The sequence below is a fragment of the Zootermopsis nevadensis genome, unplaced genomic scaffold (assembly GCF_977971745.1).
Source record: "Zootermopsis nevadensis isolate Lab colony 2312 unplaced genomic scaffold, Znev_1.0 Znev_ptg000243l, whole genome shotgun sequence".
NCBI lineage: Eukaryota > Metazoa > Arthropoda > Insecta > Blattodea > Termopsidae > Zootermopsis > Zootermopsis nevadensis.
In genome coordinates, this window is record NW_028259370.1 from 1 (window position 1) to 10000 (window position 10000).

At 55.0% G+C, this 10000-nt stretch overlaps 1 non-coding gene and 1 pseudogene across 1 annotated transcript; both read right to left on the minus strand.

Annotated features, from left to right (window-relative positions):
- LOC147870505 (5.8S ribosomal RNA) lies at positions 1–70 on the minus strand (annotated as a pseudogene; the record flags this gene model as incomplete).
- Positions 71–894: 824 nt separating this feature from the next.
- LOC147870506 (small subunit ribosomal RNA) lies at positions 895–2812 on the minus strand. The gene has a single exon (XR_015533359.1). It is a non-coding gene; the product is annotated as a small subunit ribosomal RNA (ribosomal RNA).
- Between the last annotated feature and the right edge of the window lie 7188 nt (positions 2813–10000).

Sequence of the window (10000 nt, forward strand, 5' to 3'; positions counted from 1 at the left end):
TCACATGTCGACGCGCAATTAGCTGCGTTCTTCATCGACCCACGAGCCGAGTGATCCACCGCTCAGGGTTGTTTTTCTCTAGATTCGAGCAGAGCTTCGGGTAGGATGCTACTGCTAGTCCCGTAGGACAGGTAGTTGTTATTTTTCGAGGGGGAGCTGCCCCCAGAACAGCGGCACGGTCAGACCGCGCTCCCCTCTCGTTCAAGCGCCGCCGAAACGGCCTTGCGTGGGCAGATAAAGTGGCTTTAAGCCCAGTGCTCGCGGTCGCGCGGGTTGTCCTTGGATCCCTGAGGATCCTCGGAGCCCGCGTGCCGCCGGCACCCACTCACCATCTTTCGCTCCTACTTCCCACCTCGAGGCGGGACGGTCTTGCCGTCCCCCTCCGGGGGATTACTTCGCCGACCTGGACACCTCAGGCCGACGACGTTATCTCCGAGATCCGGCCGCTGCCAGGAAGAGCCGGTCCAATCACAGGCGAGATTACGCCTTCCGCAGAGCCCCGTTCATCTGGTTCATTCTTAATGCCTTCCTTTTATTAATTTTTGATGCGTCTTCCCCTCATTCGGGGGGAGACGGTGCGACTTTCGCCGACCGGTCCCCCCTCAGGTTGACGTCATCTATTTTTCAGTCATCAGTAGTGGTCACATATTATGATGCGTCTTCCCCCTCATGCGGGGGGAGTCGGTGCGACTTTCGCCGACCGGTCCCCCCTCAGGTTGACGTCATCTATTTTTCAGTCATCAGTAGAGGTTGTATTATCATGAATGACCAGACACGGGTACTTCCACGAGAAGGCGGTCCACTCGCAAGCGAGATTACGCACTCCCCCAGAGCCAGCAACCGTCCTCGGTTTCTTAATGCCTTCCTTCTCTGTTCGGTCACTCTCGGTGCCGTTAATGATCCTTCCGCAGGTTCACCTACGGAAACCTTGTTACGACTTTTACTTCCTCTAAATGATCAAGTTCGGGCATCTTCCCGGTGGAATCGAAGGGCCGAAACCCCGCGCCCACCGGTCCGAAGACCTCACTAAATCATTCAATCGGTAGTAGCGACGGGCGGTGTGTACAAAGGGCAGGGACGTAATCAACGCGAGCTTATGACTCGCGCTTACTGGGAATTCCTCGTTCATGGGGAACAATTGCAAGCCCCAATCCCTAGCACGAAGGAGGTTCAGCGGGTTACCCGGACCTTTCGGCCAGGGAGGACACGCTGATTCCTTCAGTGTAGCGCGCGTGCGGCCCAGAACATCTAAGGGCATCACAGACCTGTTATTGCTCAATCTCGTGCGGCTAGAAGCCGCCTGTCCCTCTAAGAAGATTAGGAGTCGCCGGTAGCACAGAGGATACCGGATGCGACTATTTAGCAGGCTAGAGTCTCGTTCGTTATCGGAATTAACCAGACAAATCGCTCCACCAACTAAGAACGGCCATGCACCACCACCCACCGAATCAAGAAAGAGCTCTCAATCTGTCAATCCTCCCGGTGTCTGGGCCTGGTGAGGTTTCCCGTGTTGAGTCAAATTAAGCCGCAGGCTCCACTCCTGGTGGTGCCCTTCCGTCAATTCCTTTAAGTTTCAGCTTTGCAACCATACTTCCCCCGGAACCCAAAAGCTTTGGTTTCCCGGAAGCCGCCCGCCGAGTCATCGGAGGAACTTCGGCGGATTGCTGGCTGGCATCGTTTATGGTTAGAACTAGGGCGGTATCTGATCGCCTTCGAACCTCTAACTTTCGTTCTTGATCAGAGAAAACATTCTTGGCAAATGCTTTCGCTTCTGTCCGTCTTGCGACGATCCAAGAATTTCACCTCTAACGTCGCAATACGAATGCCCCCGTCTGTCCCTTTTGATCATTACCTCGGGGCTTCCGAAAACCAACAAAATAGAACCGAGGTCCTATTCCATTATTCCATGCACTCGGTATTCAGGCGGCTGCTGCCTGCTTTAAGCACTCTAATTTGTTCAAAGTAAAAGTGCCGGCCCATCGTGACACTCGGTCAAGAGCACCGCGACGGGATTGTGTAGGCCCTCCCCGAGACGACCCGAGGCGTGGGAGCGTCGCCGCCCCCATCGCCCGCGGGCGCCGGCTCGGGCCACCGGCAGGACGTCCGCACGTGCGTGCCAGTTAGACACCGACGGGCGGTGAACCGGCAGCGTGGGACACAAGTCCGACTACGAGCTTTTTAACCGCAACAGCTTTAATATACGCTATTGGAGCTGGAATTACCGCGGCTGCTGGCACCAGACTTGCCCTCCAATGGATACTCGTTAAAGTCTTTAGAGTGTACTCATTCCGATTACGGGGCCTCGGATGAGTCCCGTATCGTTATTTTTCGTCACTACCTCCCCGTGCCGGGAGTGGGTAATTTGCGCGCCTGCTGCCTTCCTTGGATGTGGTAGCCGTTTCTCAGGCTCCCTCTCCGGAATCGAACCCTGATTCCCCGTTACCCGTTACAACCATGGTAGGCGCAGAGCCTACCATCGACAGTTGATAAGGCAGACATTTGAAAGATGCGTCGCCGGTTCGTAGACCGTGCGATCCGCCTCCATTTATTCAGAGTCACCAAGGCAAACGGCCGCGTGAGCGACCGATTGGTTTTGATCTAATAAAAGCGTCCCGACCGTCTCCGGTCGGGACTCGGTTGCATGTATTAGCTCTAGAATTACCACAGTTATCCAAGTAACTGTCCACCATCTAAGGAACCATAACTGATTTAATGAGCCATTCGCGGTTTCACCTTAATTTGGCTTGCACTGAGACATGCATGGCTTAATCTTTGAGACAAGCATATGACTACTGGCAGGATCAACCAGGGAACCGAAGACTCACTTGGAGCTCGTTCCTCCCCCTCCACGCGGTCCCGGATGGGTCCGGCGAGGGGGTCCAGTTCATACTTCAACGCTCGCACTCCGTGCGCCCCTGCGAGCAGGGGCCACTTCGTGCCGTTAGGGGGACGCCACGTGAGCGCCCCCAGAAAAGTGGTGCCATTAGGGCACCCTTCCCTCTCTTCACTCGACATGCATAAGCGCCGAAGCGCCGTTTGGCATCGCGAGTCTAGCACGCGCCCGGACTACGAGTGAGTCGGTTGCAGTGTGTCCACGATACGCCGCCTATAGACCGTGTCCGGGGGACAGAGGGCCGCGGCATCGCGGTGGCGAAGGGTTTGCCGGGAAGGGGAACGAAGCCGGCCTTTTTCGTAAAATCGTTCCCCTGTTGCTTGCCGGGAAGGTGGACGAACCCGGTCTCTCTCGTAAAATCGTCCACCTGCTGCTTGCCGGGAAGGGGAACAAAGCCGGTCTTTTTCGTAAAATCGTTCCCCTGTTGCTTGCCGGGAAGGTGGACGAACCCGGTCTTTATCGTCAAATCGTCCACCTGCTGGTTGCCGGGAAGGGGAACGAAGCCGGCCTTTTTCGTAAAATCGTTCCCCTGTTGCTTGCCGGGAAGGAGGACGAACCCGGTCTTTATCGTCAAATCGTCCTCCTGTTGCTTGCCGGAAAGGGGAACGAAGCCGGCCTTTTTCGTAAAATCGTTCCCCTGTTGCTTGCCGGGAAGGTGGACGAACCCGGTCTCTCTCGTAAAATCGTCCACCTGCTGCTTGCCGGGAAGGGGAACGAAGCCGGTCTTTTTCGTAAAATCGTTCCCCTGTTGCTTGCCGGGAAGGTGGACGAACCCGGTCTTTATCGTCAAATCGTCCACCTGCTGCTTGCCGGGAAGGGGAACGAAGCCGGCCTTTTTCGTAAAATCGTTCCCCTGTTGCTTGCCGGGAAGGAGGACGAACCCGGTCTTTAACGTCAAATCGTCCTCCTGTTGCTTGCCGGAAAGGGGAACGAAGCCGGCCTTCTTCGTAAAATCGTTCCCCTGTTGCTTGCCGGGAAGGTGGACGAACCCGGTCTTTCTCGTAAAATCGTCCACCTGCTGCTTGCCGGGAAGGGGAACGAAGCCGGCCTTTTTCGTAAAATCGTTCCCCTGCCGGGCGGAGGACGGACCCGGGCTTTTCTTCCGTCAGTTGTGTCCTCCTGATGTATCCAGACACCACCCAAGGCTCAGGAATCGTCTTATGCGGAAAAAGGGCCAATTTATCAGCGACGCATCCGTTAGTTCAACTAGAGGAAGTGTGAAATTTTCCTACAAAATAAGGTGCCAGCGCGGCGTTTTCAGGGGAGACTCGTAACGTCTGAGCCTCAGAGAGCGCGACCCGGCCGAATGCGAGCGGCAGGTCCCCTAAAATCGGCCTACCTAACACGCACGGATGGGACTTTGAAATCTGAAGACGTGGAGGGCACGAACGGGAATATATATGCGGCAGAAGCCAGAGACACCGCCGGCAGCCTCACCGTGACCGCACGAGAAGTCGTCACTTGCGCCAATCTTGCACTCGAGTGCCGAGTCACCTACGAGCAGACCCCTGCTTCTGCCTGTCCATTGAGGGCAGCCGAGCACGCGATTCCCCAGGAGACGGACTTCTGTACACTTGTGCCCCTCTTGCCCTAAACGGGGTTCGAGCAGCGCGGGGAGAGGAATTCAGTCCCCGGCGGATGCGCGCTCGTTCTAAGTGCAGCTTCCGAGAGGCCGCCCGTGAAGGCCATCACTTGTGCCACTCTTGCACTCGGAATCGAGTGCCGACTCGAACCGGAGCCTCCGCCGGCCACTGCGTGGGTTGACGGGCGCCGACCCCGATGAAGACGGCGATCGGTGCACATGTGCCCCCCATGCCCTAAACGGGGTTCGAGCAGCGCGGGGAGAGGAATTCAGTCCCCGGCGGATGCGCGCTCGTTCTAAGTGCAGCTTCCCAGAGGCCGCCCGTTAAGGCCTTCACATGTGCCACTCTTGCACTCGTAGATGAGTGCCGACTCGAGCCCGAGTCTCCGCCGGACACCGCGCGTGATGACGTGCGCCAACCCCGATGGACACGGCGGTCGGTGCACTTGTGCTCCACTTGCCCTAAACGGTTGCAAGTAGAGCGGGCCGAGGCCAGCAGTCCCCCGGCGGATGCGCGCTGGTTCTAAGTGCAGCTTCCCAGAGGCCGCCCGTGAAGGCCGTCACGTGTGCCGCTCTTGCACTCGGAATCGAGTGCCGACTCGAACCGGAGCCTCCGCCGGCCACTGCGTGGGTTGACGGGCGCCGTCCCCGATGAAGACGGCGATCGGTGCACATGTGCCCCTCTTGCCCTAAACGGGGTTCGAGCAGCGTGGGGAGAGGTCTTCAGTCTCCCGCGGATGCACGCTGGTACTAAGGGCCGGCTCACAGAAGCCACCTGTAAAGGCCGTCACATGTGCCACTCTTGCACTCGTAGTCGAGGGCCGACTCGAGCCCGAGCCTCCGCCGGACACCGCGCGTGTTGACGTGCGCCAACCCCGATGGACACGGCGGTCGGTGCATTTGTGCCCCACTTGCACTAAACGGTTGCAAGTACACCGGGCCGAGGAAAGCATTCCCCCGCGGTTGTCCGCTGGTACTAAGTGCAGCTTCCCAGAGGCCGCCCGTGAAGGCCGTCACGTGTGCCACTCTTGCACTCGGAATCGAGTGCCGACTCGAACCGGAGCCTCCGCCGGCCACTGCGCGGGTTGACGGGCGCCGACCCCGTTGAAGACGGCGATCGGTGCACATGTGCCACTCTTGCCCTAAACGGGGATCGAGCGGCGCGGGACGAGGCCTGCAGTCCCCCGCGTTGCCCGGTGGTACTGAGGGCAATCTCCCAGAGGCCGCCCGTGAAGGCCGTTACTTGTGTCACTCTTGCACTCAGTGCCCTGTGCCGACTCGAACCCGAGACTCGGCCGGTCTTCGCAGGCAACAGCGCGGGTTGACCACAAATTACACGGCGGTCGATACACTTGTGCCCCTCTTGCCCTAAACGGTCGCAAGTAGCGCGGGCCGAGGCCTGCAGTCCCTCGCTGTTGTCCGCTGGTACTAGGGGCAGCTTCCCAGAGGCCGCCCGTGAAGACCATCACTTGTGCCACTCTTGCACTCAGGCTCGAGTGCCGACTCGAACCCGAGACTCGACCAGTCTTCGCCGGCCACTGAGCGGGGTGACGGGCGCCGACCCCAAAGGACACGGCGGTCGGTGCACTTGTGCCACTCTTGCCCTAAACGGGGATCGAGCGGCGCGGGTCGAGGCCTGCAGTCCCCCGCGTTGCCCGGTGGTACTGAGGGCAATCTCCCAGAGGCCGCCCGTGAACGCCGTTACTTGTGTCACTCTTGCACTCAGTGTCCTGTGCCGACTCGAACCCGAGACTCGGCCGGTCTTCGCCGGCCACTGAGCGGGGTGACGGGCGCCGACCCCAAAGGACACGGCGGTCGGTGCACTTGTGCCACTCTTGCCCTAAACTGCCTCAGCCAACGCGGGGCGGAAGCGCGAATGGCCTGCCGGCGACAGGGTCCCCGGCGGCCGGTAGTCCAATCTCAGACTTCCCCCTGCTCGAGGAGAGCCTCGCTCGCCAAGCTCATATACTATAGTCTGGACCTTCCTTATCTCAGCATTCGTCAGTCACGGAAGAGGCAGAGCCGCGGACACCGGCGGATGGCCCCTCGGCTGCCGCCAGAAATTTTAATTAAGTTTTTCTCTTCCTTAATCATTTCCGATCATACTAAATTTTGTATATGTTAGAATACATACACATACTTACTTATATAACCGCTTTATTTAATATTTTTCTGCACTTTAGAAATTTTCGGACTTAGCCGCTGAAGCGACTCAAGTAACACGCACGGTGGGACATAGCCGCAGAACTGGTTTCATGTACCACGCACCACGGGACATAGCCGCAGAATTCGTACCGTCCAAGTAAGGCCCAGCTAACACAGCGGAAATTTATTTTTAATCTATTAACGATATTATTAAGCACAGCAAGCCCAATTTTCTTCAATTATGTGTATTTTTCTGCATTTTGGAAATTTTTTGGACTTAGCCGCTGAAGCGACTCAACTAACACGCACGGTCGGACATAGCCGCAGAACTGGTTTCAAGTACCACGCACCACGGGACATAGCCGCAGAATTCGTACCGTCCAAGTAAGGCCCAGCTAACACAGCGGAAATTTATTTTTAATCTATTAACGATATTATTAAGCACAGCAAGCCCAATTTTCTTCAATTATGTGTATTTTTCTGCATTTTGGAAATTTTTTGGACTTAGCCGCTGAAGCGACTCAACTAACACGCACGGTCGGACATAGCCGCAGAACTGGTTTCAAGTACCACGCACCACGGGACATAGCCGCAGAATTCGTACCGTCCAAGTAAGGCCCACCTAACACAGCGGAAATTTATTTTTAATCTATTAACGATATTATTAAGCACAGCAAGGCCAACTTTCTTCAATTATGTATATTTTTCTGCATTTTGGAAATTTTCGGACTTAGCCGCTGAAGCGACTCAAGTAACACGCACGGTGGGACATAGCCGCAGAACTGATTTCAAGTACCACGCACCACGGGACATAGCCGCAGAATTCGTACCGTCCAAGTAAGGCCCAGCTAACACAGCGGAAATTTATTTTTAATCTATTAACGATATTATTAAGCACAGCAAGCCCAATTTTCTTCAATTATGTGTATTTTTCTGCATTTTGGAAATTTTTTGGACTTAGCCGCTGAAGCGACTCAACTAACACGCACGGTCGGACATAGCCGCAGAACTGGTTTCAAGTACCACGCACCACGGGACATAGCCGCAGAATTCGTACCGTCCAAGTAAGGCCCACCTAACACAGCGGAAATTTATTTTTAATCTATTAACGATATTATTAAGCACAGCAAGGCCAACTTTCTTCAATTATGTATATTTTTCTGCATTTTGGAAATTTTCGGACTTAGCCGCTGAAGCGACTCAAGTAACACGCACGGTGGGACATAGCCGCAGAACTGATTTCAAGTACCACGCACCACGGGACATAGCCGCAGAATTCGTACCGTCCAAGTAAGGCCCACCTAACACAGCGGTAATTTATTTTTAATCTATTAACGATTTTATTAAGCACAGCAAGCCCAATTTTCTTCAATTATGTGTATTTTTCTGCATTTTGGAAATTTTTTGGACTTAGCCGCTGAAGCGACTCAACTAACACGCACGGTCGGACATAGCCGCAGAACTGATTTCAAGTACCACGCACCACGGGACATAGCCGCAGAATTCGTACCGTCCAAGTAAGGCCCACCTAACACAGCGGAAATTTATTTTTAATCTATTAACGATATTATTAAGCACAGCAAGGCCAACTTTCTTCAATTATGTATATTTTTCTGCATTTTGGAAATTTTCGGACTTAGCCGCTGAAGCGACTCAACTAACACGCACGGTCGGACATAGCCGCAGAACTGATTTCAAGTTCCAAGCACCACGGGACATAGCCGCAGAGCCATGACTTTTGAGTTAAATTTCGGAAATTTATTTTTAGACAATTAACGGCATTATTGTGCACAGCAAGCCCATTTTTTTTCAATTAAGAATATTTTACTGCATTTTGGAATATTTCGGACTTAGCCGCTGAAGTTATATTCGTTCTATTTCTTATTCTTAGGAAGGCGCTATCACGGCACGGTCTCGTGCTTCGAAGCAGCCCCGTAACTATACTCGCCGTCTGAATTGGCCTCAGGAAGCGACCGTCCCAATACAACCCATCAAACACAGGCGTAGTCTCTTACATGACTTACTTTTAATGCGTTAACGGCTATACGATGATTTCTTTCGAGACGGGGCACCGCAAGCCCAATTTTAATGATTTACAAATACTTAACCATATTATTATTTTTATTATTTGTTATTGACTGCAAATGATTTTATCCCCGGTGGCAGTGACCTACAATAAGGTACAAGAACATAAGACACAACAAAACAATGCGATACATCAACACAGTGAGACAGAAAAAGAATAATTAGAGGGCACAACAAAAAGAATAAGACACAACAGAACCATAAAAGAAAAACATAGGACGCAACCAAAACAACACATCCCACTCACTCACTCAAAATCAAACAACTCATAAGAATACAAAACCATCTACTTCACTATATTACGCTTTCTTCCTCCCTAATTCTTCTTCTTCTACTCCCGTTATTCGTGTTGTCTTATGTTATTTTTATTCAAGTTACTATTATTAAGAAGGCGCCATTACCGCAGGACTCTTTCACCGAAACAGCCTTCTGAGCTACCACGCGCCGTCGGACTTTTGCCGCAGACGTCCCGGGCCTTGGCGGCCGGCAAGCCTCTCGTCGGGGAGAAAATCGCCTTCCGCCCGCGCAAGACAAATGCTGAGATAAGGGGGGTCCAGACCTACTATGGGGAGGACTTTGGGAGCAGGTCCGAGTGCGCGGCCGAACCGGCAATCGGCAAGTATGAGGCCTCCTGCCGGTTCGGGACACGCCGCACTTGACCCGGGGTCGTAGTGTCAGGACGGGGGTGGGGGTGGGGGCAGGACGGAGATCTGGCGTGTGTGGGCGGGCGGGCGGGCGGGCGGGCGGGGGACCGCGTTCTTAATCGCGGGGACTCGGTCCGGACTCCGTCCTGGGTTCGAACCTAGCTTAATTGTTTTAGGCCCACCTGAGATGCCGCGGGCCACCACGGCGCCCTACGCCGCCGCCGCGAGGACGATGACGACGCTCCTGTGTTCTCCGGCCAGCCTCGAGGACTCAGTCCTCGGTTCGATGCTCGCCTGCCACCACGGCGCCCTACGCCACGCAAGCTCGTCGCTGCTGCAGCCGCGAGGGGCCTATGACGTTCCTGGGTTCGAACCTCGCTTCGGGGATTCTGGGACGCCGCGTGCCTCCACGGCGCCCTACACCAAGAAATCGGGTCGCTGCTGCATGGCCGAAGAAGGTCCTGGGTTCGAACCCCGCCAGCGGCGTGCCCTGTTCCGCTCAGGGCGTGCGCTACGGTCCCGGCTTCGAGACCCCGCGAAGTCACTCCGGCCCCCCCACCCCCCCGCGGGGGAGGGGCGCTGGCGGGCTGGAGGGATTCCCCAGCCCCCGCGGGTGAGTGGCAGCGAAGATCTATAGTTTTGACTCTCTTA